The following is a 16,322-nucleotide window of genomic DNA, read 5'->3' as shown; positions in this document are numbered from 1 at the left end:
TTGTTTTGCGGACCATTTGGCGCCCCTTTGCGAGTAGCGCCCGGGGCATGATGACCCCCCTTGCCCACCCCTCACTACGCCACTGCTTATCTCTTACCTATAGTCTCTTACCTTACCTGCTTATCTCTTATCCCTATCCTACTTACCGGTACAAGGAACTTATTTCCACAATATCGGTATTTAAACTGCTAAGTATTAGTACAATTTTAATAATTATCTCTTAATATAATTATCAAATATATTAAGTAATATTTTTATCAGTAGAAACAAACTAAGGCTTAAATTGTAAAAGCAATTGGATTTCTGATAAGTCAACTGTGAGGATTTTCGAGCATAACCAATATTGGAAAAAAACTCTTTTAATTATAATTCATTAAAATATTAAAGATACTATCTTTGCTACCACTGAAAAAAAAAATCTTAAACTACGGAAAATCTGTTGCAGAATTTTTATTGAAACTGCACCTATAACCATAATACCAGAAGTACATAATACGAAAACTTATTAAACGTCATCTACCTGTGACGATTTTCTGTGGTTTCCCTAAGCAAATAAATATCTTTTCTCCATTAACTCTGCTTTTTAGTACACAACTAATTTTTTATCTCAAATAGCACATAGTACAAATATTAGTTAAGCATTATTGTCAATAACAATATGAGCGGTTTTTTACGGTTTCCTAAGTTCAATAAGTATCTTATCTCCTTCAACTCTGGGTTTTAGTACATAACTCATTTTTTATTTCAATTAATACATAATACCAATATTAATTAAGCATTGCTGTGAGTAATAGGGCAATTTTTTACTGTACTCCAAATCGAATAAGTATCTTTTTTTCATTAACTCTGCTTTTTAACACCTAGCTAAATTATTCTAATAAATACATATAATACAATTAATACATATAATGCATGTAATAATTTAGTATCGTTGATGCAAATAATTGTAGTACGGTTATTATTTTACTTTTCTTTTAAACGAATTAGTAGCACTTTTTCATTAGTTTTGTTCTTCAATTCATAACTAAGTTTTTTTTTTAATTTCAATTACAGTAGATTTTATATTTCATTTCATAGAAACATGTTTTACAAGAATTATTATAAACAAAAGCATAAGCACATGGTGTCATATAGCTATAGGAATGCTAATTTGGTGACGTATTCCTCCCATGTTACCACGTGAAAGTTGCTAAATTGAATTTATCTGACACGGCGAATAAAAAATAATTAAATATTTATTAAAATATGTGCAATAAACATTTGAAAAAAGAGAATTGCCCATCAAATTTAAAAATCAATCTATCTCTATTCATATCTTGCCCAATTTTTAACAAATTTGTTACAAATTTTAAAATGATATTTTTATTATAAATTAAAAATTACTCTAAAAATTTTGTTCAATTTTGCTGAATATTTCTACAGTTATAGTAAGAAAACATAAGTTTAAAAAAAATAGTTTTTAATTAAAATGCCCATATCTCCATTAATATTTAAGCTAAGTTATCCAATTTTGGTGCAATTATTTCATATCATGATCAACGTAATTTACATGAGTCACATGTGTCTGCTACATTTCTTACCATAGGGTATTCAAAAACATTATTTTTCGTTCGTAATTTTATTTTCGATCCCTCAATCCTCTTAAGAATAGTGGCATTTATTTCCTCTAAGTATATATATATATATATATATATATATATATATATATATATATATATATATATATATATATATATATATATATATATATATATATATATATATATATATATATATATATATATATATATATATATATATATATATATATATATATATATATATACACTACCGGTCAAAAGTTTGCGAAAATTTTGAAATCTACAAAAAAAAGTTCTAAATTCAAATGTTCATAGAACTGCGAAAAATCATTCAAATGGCATGAAAATTTGATATGTTCTAATGTGAACTCTTTACAGTTAGTTACATATGATCAAATTGCAATATTTTGTTTTTTGCGAACTGAATCCACCTTTTCATCATGAGTTGTTTCTATGGTGAAAAAAGTTGTTAAGTTTGAACACTTGCCAAACTTGCAAAAAAAATTTTTTTGTACTTTCTGTTAATAGAAAATAGTTATTTGAACAGTTCTATGTAAGTCCTCAAAATTTCAAATCGATTTGATTTTTTTTGACGAAGTTATAGAATTTTGAAAAACATGTGTACTTTTCTCGATTTTTAAGCATTCCACATTTGCGGTCCTTTGGTCTATACATCTTCGACCAAAGAACTTTTTAATTTTAATGTTTTCTATATTTTCAAATAATTAATATTGATTATAAAACAAATATTCTTATTTATTATTGTAATTATTGTTACTACAAGGAACTTATTATGAATATAATTAAAACAATATCTCATAGATGTCACATTTCATCTAAAATTTGTTTGTTCTTGCAAACGATGCTCTGATATTTGAATCGAAGTCTGTTATGGGACATTTTACAACAGGAATGGAACTCTATATCACTTGAAGTGATTAATGGTTTATTAGAACGAATGCTATGCATATGTAAGGCTATAATAAAAGCAAAAGGTGGATGGTTCGAGGAATCTAAGATTTAAATGTTAATTTATTTAATTACAAAATACGAATAAGAATATGTTAAATATTTGACCTGTTGTAAATAAAATAGTTTAATAAAAATGCAAATTTTTTATACTATTGTTATTATTTTTTTAGAATTATTTATGTAATTATTGTTATAACTTTTTAATTTAATTTAATATAAAGTAAAAATATCACAACAAAACTAATACAGGTAAGCAATAAATATAAACAATAAATATAAACAATAATAATTACAATAATGAATAAGAGTATTTGTTTTATGATAAATATTAATTATTTGAAAATATAGAAACATAAAAATTAAAAAGTTCTTTGATAGAAGATGTATAGACCAGAAGACTGCATATGTGGAATGCTCAAAAATTGAGAGAAGTACACATGTTTTTCAAAATTCTATAACTTCGTCAAAAAAAATCGAATCGATTTGAAATTTTGAGGGCTTACATAGAACTGTTCAAATAACTATTTTCTATTAACAGAAAGTACAAAAAATATTTTTTGCAAGTTTGGCAAGTGTTCAAACTTAACAACTTTTTTCACCATAAAAACAATCCGTGATGAAAAGCTGGATTCAGTTCGCAAAAAACAAAGTATTGCAATTTGATCATATGTAACTAACAGTAGAGGGTTCACTTCAGAACATATCAAATTTTCATGCCATTTGAATGATTTTTCGCAGTTCTATGAACATTTGAATTTAGGCCTTTTCTTTGCAGATTTAAAAATTTTCGCAAACTTTTGGCCGGTAGTGTATATATATATATATATATATATATATATCAGGGGTCTGTCCAGGCCGAATTTACTACCGTTTAGCGGTACCTTCACAAATTCAACTTCAGGAAAAACGGTAGTTTCACAAATTCAATTTTAGGAAAAACGGTAGTTTCACAAAACACTTTTTCTTAAAATTTTAATTTTGTATCCCTTAAGAAACGATAAATCCATATTTTTGTGTTGATTTTTTAACATAATTTTTAATTTTTCACAAATTATGTCTAAATTTTCACAAAATAGGTACCTCTCAGAAAAACCTAGACAGACCCCTGTATATATATATATATATATATATATATATATATATATATATATATATATATATATATATATATATATATATATATATATATATATATATATATATATATATATATATATATATATATATATATATATATATATATATATATATATATATATATATATATATATATATATATATATATATATATATAAAACATATAAAACAAATATATATATATATATATATATAACAAGTGTTAAATGAATTCATGTAGATTTTTGTATTGGCTTATAGTTGCTTTTATGTTTTAAACAAACATCCGACACAAAAAATTTCAATGTTTAATTTGCTACCAAATTATTCACCCATTTATACAAGATATTTTATTTCATTTTATAACCATCGTTGAACAGCCGACCCAATTCAGAGTTTACGAGTACCAATAATCAACTCCAAAGCCTTTTAATTTTGAATTCAACCGAGAGGACAAGGGAACTCCTGGATCTAGCATTAGGATAACCTAGTCTTCATGGCAGACTTTTTGATGGAAGTAACCCGCATTGGCGTTGCATGGAACAGAAAACCACGAAATACTCTCACGGTTAGCCCGACGTCGAGGTTTAACCCATGATACGTATACCACTAAGAATATTTTACCTCAGCACTGTGGTACGTGCGATCAGAAAGCAGAATTAATCTCTATCAGCCACCTCTGGGATTCGAAACTGGATTACCTCATTTGGAGGCATTGACAATTTTAAAAATCGGGAGGGAAACTTTATTAGTATTGGTATTGTTTAAATTGGTGCAGCTTCTCACGGAATTTAAATGTCAGCTTTCCTCCTTCTTTCTCATGGTAAATTTAACTTTCCACAGGTATGTTCATAAATTCATTGTTTATCTACATCTTTACAAAAAATCTTAAAACATCTTCACCCAAAAATATTTGCTTCCATCATTTTTTTATTTAAAAAATTTCTTAATTTCAACAACCTCAGACGTCTTTAACAACAAACCAACTATAATTATTTTAAAAACCTTAGGAAATCAAAACTACAAAGATATCAAATAATAAAAGATGTTATATCTATTTAGTATAAATTCTGAAATGCTTACTGTCAAACAAATGCTGTGATAAGTAAGAGAAATGTTTCTAGACTTTAATACCAATTCTTCTTTCAAGAATTCAAATTAATGACCAAAGTATTTCCTTTATTCTTCACAAACAAGATTAATTAAATCCTTCAAAAATGAATTGTTCAAATAACACTTTGAAATTAACTCGAAATTTAAGACAATAGCATTATTATACCTAATGTTTTGTGGAATTCAGTATAAAATGGCTTATTTAATTGCTAAAGTTGAGAGAGAATTCCAATACGTAAGAATTTGAGAAATGAAGAAACCATTACTCGCAAATTAAGATGAAGTTAGAGGTATTTAAATTTATTCTCTAAACAAATATCGAATATTTTAATTTCTAAATCTTGAAAATTATTGCCATTTTAAAATAAATGTAAGGGAAATAACCAACTTAGATACTTTAGTAGAGACGATTTATAGTAGAGAAGATTTTAGTAGAGAAGATTTTTAGTAGAGAAGATTTAGTGGCAAAAAATAACTTGAACACATATGTTTCTAATTTATTTATTTAAATTATTAAACAACTCCTCATGCTCCACAAAGTATAACATGAGGCCTTCAGACACGCATGAAACATAATTTTAATGCTAATTAGAATATAACAACTACATTTTTCTATAAACATGCAAACTTCACTTCTTTTCAAATGCACTACAGCCAACTAAAAGACCAGGCTGTCTCAATAAGTTTACACCAAAGGATCCAATCAAGCGCTATGGTCCACCAACAATTGATTTTTAATAAGCAATACTACCTGCATAGTATTTAAAAAATTTTAATGTAGGCAAATTTGGTCTTATTGCAGAGCTATAAACGTGTGACAAAATGTTCAGTTATAGGCTACTTTTACTTTTAAAACACCATTTTTTTTCACATTTATGCGTTTTTATTCAAAATATTTTCCAAAATATTTGCTCAAATACACAGTTTAAACTTTTTTCTATTTCCTACTCTTCTATATTGAAACAAACTATGGAATATGGTTAGATTGAACTAAAAATCTGTCACACAAATAGTATTTATTACAACATTTGGTAACTTTCATCGTGTATCTGTTTAATTATTTCAAATTTCACAATATGGACGTAAAGAACAGAAACGTATGTCTTTCTAGTCTACTTATACGAGTATTTTTAATTATTTACATTCTTTTTCGCTTTAAATCAGTTTCTTATAGTTTACTTAATTAATCCTGCATTAATTTATTAGTTAATTTTATTTCATTATTAATAATTAACTAATTTAAGTACTTCCATTGTTTAATTAATTTCAATCTTGCAAGACCATACACATACATCAAAGTTTTATCTTAAATTAATAAACTAATGATAATTTGACATGAATAACTTACATTAATTACTATATTTAGTGCATAAGATCTTGAAAGAAAAATTATAGGAACGTTTTATTGAAAAGAATACAATTAAAATGACTGTCTTCAAAACTCTTCGAAATAAAATTCTCACTTTAGAAGAGTCAGCATTCCTTAAGCTATATTTCGTTTATTTTGGGGATTATTTTGTCACGAAATCACGTGATTTGTGACGAAACAGGAACTCTCAAATATCTGACGAAAACGTTTCCTCAACTCGAAACTTCATGGAGTGTATTGTGTAAGATTGAGAATAATGAGGCGAACTAAGCCGACCGGCTCGTATGGTAGTCAAGGAGTTGGCCTTCTACCAGAAACATCCCGGGTTGGAATCCCACTTTGGACATGTGTGTAATTTATGTTTCAATTCTATTTGTCTTTCTTGTGTTATTTAAGTGACATTGATCCAGCTTACGTGGTGCCCACTTTAAGTTGATTATTAGAAAAGTTAGATACATTAAGCACTACGAGGATTTTGTTTTTTATTTACTTTCCTGAAAAAACGAAAATTTGAAAAAATGGATCACGAAATATTTGTTTACTATTGGCAAAATTCGTTTCCTCGAAGAAGTGATGATAGTTAATAGTTATTTCGTCACTTTGACGAAATGCTCATTGGGAGCATGTACTATGAAACAGTTACGTCAAAAACGTAGAAAGTTTCGAGAAATTCTAGTATCCATTTTTTACAGGGAAATAATCTTGTTATTGAAACTATTGAGACTCTAAGATACCGCTTGAATCATGTATGTCTTATGTATCCATGTTTTAATTTTGTGAATGAATATTAAGAAAATGTGTAATATTAGTCTACACTTACGTGAATTTTAATTGATTACATTCATTTTCGCATTGAAAAATTTCTTTTAAATTAATTAATTTCATATTAATTAGCTAAGTAATTTTCTTTCATCCATTACATAATTTAAATTTATTTCTATTATGCATTATCTGACATAGGCGACAAAATTACTGATTTAGAAAAATTCATGATAATTTAATACCTACATCTAACATTAATTAATATGTTTTGTGTATTCTATTCTAAAACAATGTATTTTGAGAAAATATAAAATCACAACAAAGTGCAATTCAAATGAAATTCTTCAAACAATCGATTCTTCAGGTAGCACTTGATGTTAAGGAAATATCACAAGAACTAGCAGAATTCTCTCCCTAGGAAATAATTACCATAAGAACAGCTAAAAGTTTGTTTTTTTCCTCCTCCTTTTGCATCCAAGTTGGCTTTTTTTTTAACTTAAAGAACATAAAAACCAGGAAAACTAATTACTTTCTCGTTTTTTTTTTTTTTTTCGTTACGAAATTCTTCTTATTCTAACATACTATCATTAGTTCTTAAAATGAGTCTGACGTATTGATGACGTAAAAATCGTTGTTGGTAGTGAAGGATTACTGAAATTAATTTTTTCCTTTATGTATAGAAATTCTATATGAAAATACAATATGCTCTTTTGAAATATTGCTTACAAATCACACGATGTATATTAAAAAATACCAGATCAATAAAAAAAAATAATTGAATAAACAACAAAATGAATCTGGAAATTGTAAAATAAATTAATTCTATTAGTTTGAAGGAAAAGCATACGATGTATTCAGTTATATTCCTCCATACTAAAATTTAAAAAGCGAAAAAATAAGAACATAACTAAACTATGAAATTTCAAGAAATACATTACTTTTAAAAATAATAAGCATTATTTACTTCCTATTCAATCTCTCTTTTCGAGAGTTGCAACGCAGAAGTTTAAAAAATAAAATGATAAAATTTAATAGTAATTTTATATCAATCAAAAATTGTACTTTAATCATGATTTATTTTCATAATTATATGAAAAATAGTTTGTTTAAAGAAAAACATTTGTAAATAGTTGGTTAAAAACGTACAAAAAATACTCCTATTAAAAATATAAATTCTTGTTAAAACTATAAATGATAGAGTATTGAAATATGCATTTTTCAAATTCATTAAATGGATATTTAACGTTATAGGTTTATATTTTCACTTATTTGATCTTTTAGCAGGCACAATGAAACGTTTCTATGCATTGTGTAAATATTTAGTGGTAATCCCGAAAATTTGTAAGGTAATCATCTAATTATCTGGAAATGTGAACAAGATTAAGGAATAGTTACATGTTAAAAAGAGCTTTGTGTAAAGGTGGATTACTTAAAAAATATTACAATTATTAGAAAATAGAAAAATAAAATAGCGCAATTAAATTTTTAAAAACGAGAGAAAGTAACTTTAAAGATCAATAAAATTAAAAGCTAGGGAAAATATTCAAAAAGGATGTGCTTTGAAAAATTATATTGAAAAATTATACTGAATTGTAGTAAAATAAACAGAAAATCAATTTTAAAAAATAATGAAACTGCATAAATTAAAGCACATATTTTGGAAAATTTATTTTCTGATTTAGCAATTTAGTTCATAGGTAGAACCAGTCAATTCGTCATCATCAATCATGGAATAACAGCTCAGGGTGAGCCAAGGCCTTCTTAACCAGGTTTTTCCAACCACTCCTACTGATGGCTAAACTCTCCCAGTTTTAGTTTTGAGGATAAAGCAGGCTCCATCCATCTCCCCATCTAAGTTTAGATCGTCCTCTTCTGCTCGAGTTAAATGGTACAGCTGAAAAAATTTCTTTTAGAGTATTGCTGTCGTTCATGCAGATAACATGTCCAACCCAGTTATGAAAACATTGTGAGCCAAATTTTGAACATTTGGTATATTTGGTGTTTCGTCTTCTATACCAGATGCTATTTTGCTGGACTCCTCTCAAGACGCTGCTCAAGATTTTAAGTTTAAAGGTATCCAAAATCTTTCCCTCTATTACGGTCATTTTCCACGTCTATGAAGCGCAAGTCAGAACAGGACAAATGAGGGTCTTATACAGAAATAACCCCAATTCTCTAAACAAAAGATCAGATCTTAATAAATACCTTTATCTAAAGAAAACTTTATTAGCTGAAACTGTACGTCTCCTTATTTCAGGTAAGATATCATTGTTTTTATTGAACATTGATCCCAGATAAATGAATTCTGTAACTGCCTCAAATTTATAGTACCCAATCAAGAGATGAGTTGGGGGGTGAGAATTTCTAAATACAGACATATGTTTAGTTTTATCCTTGTTAATAATAATGCCCACTAGTTTAGCCGTTCCCCTAATAATTTAAAACGCTTCCACTACGCATGTTTTGCTTCTAGCCACCAAAACTATGTCATCTGCCAATGCCACCACTTGAACAGATTACTAAAATTGCTACCCCTAGTGTTTGCTCCAGACTTTATGATGATCTTTTTCAACGCGATTTTGAACAAGGGGCATGAAAGGGTATCTTTTTGTATAACTGCCTTTTCAACGAGAAAACCTCTGAAACGATATCATTGAATCAAAATTTTGCAAACATTTAGATTTCGTGTCATTATTACTAAATTTATAACCTTTATAGAAATAGAAATAACAAAATCCTGCATGACTCTAAATAATTCGTTGCAGTCAATGGAATCATACGCCGCTCTGTATTCAATAAATAAAAGATGTAAATCAGTATTAAATTCACGAGATTTCATCATGATTTGTCTAAAACCAAAAATTTGGACCACAGTGAGTTTATCTGCATAGAATTCACATTGATAGTTACCAAGAATATTATTTATATAAGGAACAAGTTTGTAATACAATAGTTTAGAAAAAATTGCAACAAATGCAGAATAAAATTATTTCTCTAAGATTTTCACAAACCTCCTTTCTTGTAGATTGGGCACAAAATGCTTGTGAGCGTCAGCAATCAAACAATCTGAATTATTCTATTGAAATATTTCAGCATTTTTTATCCTCAATTTCCTAAAAGTTCCACCTGTAAAGGATTTATTTCTGGCGCTTTGCAGTTTTTAAACTCCTTTACTGAAGATAGTATTTTTTGAAAATTCAGTGGCACTAATTCCCTGGGTTCAGTCAAGATTTGTTCTTACAATGCCAAAATAACAACGGTTTTTACAACCCTTTAATAAGTCCCTAAATTGTGCAACCCATCTTTCCAATGTATGAGATCTTTCTCTAAAGATATCAACTGCTTTATTTCTGCAAAAAAAAAATTTACTCTGGGTTTAAAGTTTCTTGGACAATAAGTGGCTCAAATGCCAAAATAACAAATTTTTTCACTACCCTTTAATAAGTCCTCAAAATGCTCAACCCATCTTTAGCAAATATGAAAGCTTTCTCTAAAGATATCACCTTCTTTATTTCCATGAAAGTTTATTCTAGGATTAAAAGTCTCTAACACAATAATTAAAATCTTGATGGAATACAGACACTCAATCCAATCAACGATCCTTTTCTGGTATTTAACATCTTTAGTCTATTTTCTTCAAAAGAACTTTTCTTGGCACTGATATTTTTTTTTCTTTCATTTTTCCGTGTTACATGGTATTTTTCAGATATATTTTCCAGTACAGTGTTACAATGTTCCTCTATCAGCTGCATATTTTTATTCATTTCCAAGCTTACATTCTTCATCAAGCCAATCTTTACTCTTTCCTCTAGCTTTAAGACTCAGAACAAACTAGTCAATTAGCATATTAAAAATGTGCCCTTCAAACCATTAAAACTACATCTAAGCACTTAGATTTCCTATCATTAAATTACAAGTTAGACAAAGCGATATTTTTTCCCAAGTTACACGCATTCCACACAAAATCTGAGAATCATAGAAGAAAGAAATTTTATTTTTCCGTATTTAGAAGTACAATTAAAATAGAAGAATAGAAGTTTAGTCAAAACACAGAAATCATTCGGCTTAACAACATACAATTTTCATAACTGTAGTTTTAAGCAAAAAAATTTTAAACTTACTATCATTATAATTAATTAAATTTAAAAGATCGCACAGTTTAAAAATTTATGTAATGTAAAACAGTCTGAATTATAAGGCACAGTGATTTTCGGTGCTTAAATTAAATAACAATTAGTTGCTACTTCTTAAGAAAAACCTAACTATCCGAACACAATCTAAAAATATTTCGGTTTCCGCCAAAATAAGAAACAATGGAAATAAACATTGTTTAAGAAAATACCTTTCAATTTGCAACAGTATTTACTTCTGAAATTCTGTATCTTTCAAACAATATATCTAAAATGCCTTTTGAATAGATCTCAAGCACTAGAAACTTTAAGTAAAATAAAAGCCACAAACAACAATCCTAAAGTCACATGTTGTCAGGATAAAGAATTTGATAGTATGAAATGTTCTTATCTTTTTAGTTTTACCGAGAGAAAAAAAGTTTTAAAAAAAACATTTACTTACTTCTTTGCTTTGAAATTTAACTGCTATAAAAAAATATCACTTAACCCACAAAAATTCAAAAACAATTTCAAAGAGTTTGGAATTTTAAAGCAATGCATGAGATGTTAAGATTAATGAGCAAAAGAATAAGATACTAAATCAAGTGATTCAATATCAATGATTTATTAACTATTAAATAAAACAGTTGCGATAATCACACAAAAATAAAAAGAATTTGAGCTAAAAATTAAAAAATATGGCTTTTTAGAATGGGAATTTTTATAAAGCAACTTGCAACAATGACAAAACCAAAATTTTTCGTTAGGATGTTAATTTATTTTAACTCTAATATGTTCAAAAGTTTTAGCTCTATAATATAAAGCGTCAATTAAACAGCGTATCCACCCTTTTAAATTTCAAACAGCTGTAATAAAAATGGTATCTAGGTACAGTAAGGTAGCTATGCGTTTCAAGATGAGATGTAAACCGGGTTAGCCTGGTTGGTGGGGCGATGGGCCATTGCCCAAGTTGTAGTGAGTTCAATCCCCACCGGCTAAAGACTCCTCGTGTAGTAAATGGCGACTGGTGCACGTTAATCCTTTTGGGTGACAAAGTCCTCCATGTTCCCATAATAAATCATACCTCTGGGTATACTGTATTGGAGATTGATCGTTCTCTGGTTCAGGTCAAAATTACGGTCTGTAAGTGAATGAATAGATGTATGAGTGGTTCCACCTAATGAACTGGCTGTGACGTGTGTATGGATGAAGTCACATTCTTGGCCATAGATGGCTTCACTGAAAAACGAGAAACGCACCCTCTGCCTTAAATTCGCTTGATTTCGCAAAGCATGCTTGTTAGTATTGGCACGTGACATTAGAAACAACAACAGATGAGATCCCCTTTAGCTAGGAGTGCAGTGAACCCATCTTAAAGTGGACACAGAATTAAACAATGCTAAACTTGAGTTAACTTACCAATCTAGTTCAACCTTCCGATAAAAATTAAAAAAATTAATTTTAAGAATATTTTTCTTAAATTCTATACTGGCAACCTGCAATGTAATCATTTCAATTTTTTTTATCAATATAGTTAATAATATATATACTTATAAATCGAATATATTTGGTAATACAATCTTTTATCAAATTAATTGTTTTCAGAAACAACGCACAAGGAGAGAACACAGAGAGAGAGAGAGAGCTCAAACAAGACTAGTCAGGTATTTACAAATGTAATTCTATCTTGAATGTTAATGAAATTGTTAATTTTATTACATAGCTGCCAACGTACAAAGGAGAGAAAAAAGCAGTGGATTCTACGAAACAATATTAATGTCATACAAACTATTGTGTAATATCAAAAATATTTCAAACACATGAATTTTTATTGTCTATAATATTCAATAACTACATTCCACTAAAAACTATGCATTTAAATTGACTGGAACGCTTTTTATTTATGCTTGACATTAAATGAACTTGGATATCGAATGCTTTTAATTATTTGAATTTATTTTTAAATTCATACATTTTAATAAAAACAGATATTAAAATCATCTTAGATGGTTATAACATCTAATTAATTTAAAACGATTCTTTTACTAACTTTTTTCGCTTGAAGTTGAGTGTGTTTTAAGTATCACATATTCATCGAAACTAGCTTAATCCATCAATTTCCCAGAAGTTACAGTCATTTAATAATCATGTATACTCTGTGTCAAAACATCACTCGCCAATGGGGCTGGTTAATTATTATTTTTAAAGACAGTAATTTAGGTTTGGAAATCATACATCAAAATTTAATTTGTCTATTTAAACATAGCAATTCAGTTAAAGGTTATTAAAAACTACTATTTTTACCTACTCCTGTTTCTTCCGGCTATCAACTGGCATCTATATCGGTCGAAAAACAAAATATGCATATAACGATGCGTTAATTGTAATTTCGCTTTTATTCCCCTCCTCATCCATTCACAGAGAATTACGTTACGAGAAAGAAGAAAAAAAAGAAGTTTTAATATTACATTACTACTTATAGCATCACATCATGGGAAACTGTGGAATTTGCTATGATGTTTCGAAAAAAGGTACAGATAATTGTAAGAAAAAAGAATTACCAAGTTGCAGATATCATCGACGCATTGTGAGCAGTTATGTCAAAAAAAAATAAAAAAAGGAAAGAAAATAAAAATAAAAACGCTCAAAACACGCATTTATTTTTTTGTAATTTCCTGCACTATCACACGACGAAATAATTTTCGAAAGGAAAAAAAAGCAACTAATTATCACAAGATATTGATTTAGAAGCTGGAAATTCTCTCAGGCAACTGAATAATTAGTTATCCAAAATAAAAGTAGCTGCTAGGTGGGGAAAAACTAAGATCCAGAGCTTTTGACAAAATAACTATATAAAATAACAACCATTTACTAAAAATCACATGAAATTAACCGCAGACAATCACCATGCTCTTTAGAAATGAGTGAAAGGCAGTTGTATTTGTGAACTTAGATTAGAAAAGTTTTGATTCTCACACTGCCAATTTTACTCCGTAGCCTTGCTTGAAGATTTATTTTCAGTAAGTTCACATCTAAATACACTATCACTCTTTTGAAATTATTAAAACACGTTTTTCATAGATCTGATGGATACAACCGGGACGCTAATTTACAATCCAGTGGCCTTTTTTTTTTCTTTTTGAAGATTTTCCTCTTGGCTGCAGTTGGTCGCTTGCATTTATAATGCAAGCTATTATTTATTTTAAAATTTGTTGCTTGAAAAAGTCCAAAGTCAAGTTTTTTTATTTTTTTAAGAAATGTTAAACAGGAGAGCGCTTCGTTTAAGGCCGTTGGGTTGGAAAATCTGAAACAGCGACTTTGTAAGTGGGACAAAATCGGGTAGTACAAAAGGCTATAAGCTAAAAGTTTGGCCTAGTCCAAATAATAGAAAAGTTGGATCCAGAACCTCAAAAAAAAATTTTAGACACAGGAAACTTGTAGGCTGAACGGAATTTTATTACGATAAACTAACTTCATTTACTAGAAGTTAGATTAAATTTAAAATTGCTCAGATTCTTTGATTTTCTAGAATTCCCGCATATTTCGCAGAAAAGAAGTGTCTAGGTATTAATTTAATGCTGAAAGCAAATATTTCAGCAGGAAGAGTACTTCTTTTTAATTGTTTCAATATAGGTTTTATTTGATCAGATTGGATAAAAACTGGCACCATACTTCAAAAAAATAATCAATTTATCCTCCAAAATATAGCTTTTTTACGCTCAATAATATTTATTTTTAGAACTGAAGGACTAATTCCTCATTCAAATAAAAATGCCAGCTAATTTATACAAATAGCTGCTCTGGAAAAAAAAGAAAGAAAGAAAGAAAACTTAAAGACCTAGTTTTGGCCAGATTCATTCTATCGTATAACTCTTTCTGCCCCCTGGTTTTACTTTTCCTTCTTAGATCGTGTCATCGCGACACTGAGTAGGAAAGCCCACAGAAACAATGCGTATTTGAAGCATTCGTTTCATAGTATTCACATGGTCTATATATACTAAATCGATGCTATTCTATAACTTTCTAAACAATTTTTTTCCCAATATCTTGGAAAAAAGATGGTGCGGTAATTGATCTCATCTTGTAGAGTGTGGCCACTATTAACTATAGCTGCAATTGTTTGAAAGTTAAGAGGGTGGATACCAACTTTAGTGAGAATCCCGTACCTGTAAATCTATATTAATCTAGCCCTCGAAGCATAAGTTAATATACTGAAATATATTACAATGATATAGGATTTTACGTTTTTTTTCCCCCAATTTTTTAATTGTTTTTGTGGTTTGTCATTATTTCACAATAAGCCCTTGAATAAAAATTTTATTTGAATCGAATAGGAATCAAACTCAAGTACGATAACATTAAGTTATTTAAATTGAAGATGATAACACAAGATGGTTCAGAAAAAACATGCCTTGCCACATTGCAAAATTGTCAAAATGCTAAAAAAAAAAAATGCAATATGCAACTAATTTGTTAACATTGTGCTGTTATTTGCTATTTACCTTATCATGATCCAATCACTGAATAGAAGATTTTTGATTGGATTTAAAAAAAATGAGAAATACTTTCTTGTATTCAAAGGAACGGTATTAGAATTACAAATTTTCATAATTAGAATAACAATAATTGTCTTAGGTTTCAGATCACCTCTAAACAGCTACTTGAAAAATAAAAACTTTTTTTAGGTCAATGAAAGTGCATTTAACTAGAAATAACAATACCAAAAAAAAATAGTATTGGTTAGTTTTATATAAATTATATAATAATAGAATTCAATATAAAAAGAAATCTATAAATCCTTTTTGGAACTTTTTTCTCATTTCTTAATATGAACATTCTTTAAATAGTTTATTGAATTAAATAAATTTTTCCACTTACGTTGAAAAATTTATGATAAAATCATTCATACAATAACAAACTTCTACAGAAATTTCTCTTGTAATCTATCTTAGAGTTGATTTTATTGTTTTTATTCAAAAATAATGAATAAATAAAAACTTTGATTAATGAAGAAATAAAAGACTGACAGAAAATGTAAGAAGACATTTTCAATTTCGGTTAAAGTCATTTTTTGTTTATAGAGTACTCTAAAAAAAAGCAAAGCAAAAAAGTGTTTTTTCTCTTTTTCTTTCTCTTAATAAAGTCTTATCCAACATAAAATAATAAATTTGAAATCTTCAATAACTTTTTTCTCAAACATTTCTTTTTCAATATAGTTCAATTAGTTTCAATATTAAACTGTTTAAGTTTTAATTTTAAATCACCAATGGTAAATTTTTAATGAATACAAATGCATTACAT

This window comes from Parasteatoda tepidariorum, chromosome 3 (assembly GCF_982258835.1).
Source record: "Parasteatoda tepidariorum strain Cologne lab strain chromosome 3, Ptep-v5.0, whole genome shotgun sequence".
Classification (NCBI taxonomy): Eukaryota; Metazoa; Arthropoda; class Arachnida; order Araneae; family Theridiidae; genus Parasteatoda; species Parasteatoda tepidariorum.
The sequence above is the reverse complement of the archived record's forward strand: the minus strand, read 5'-3'. Positions refer to the sequence as shown.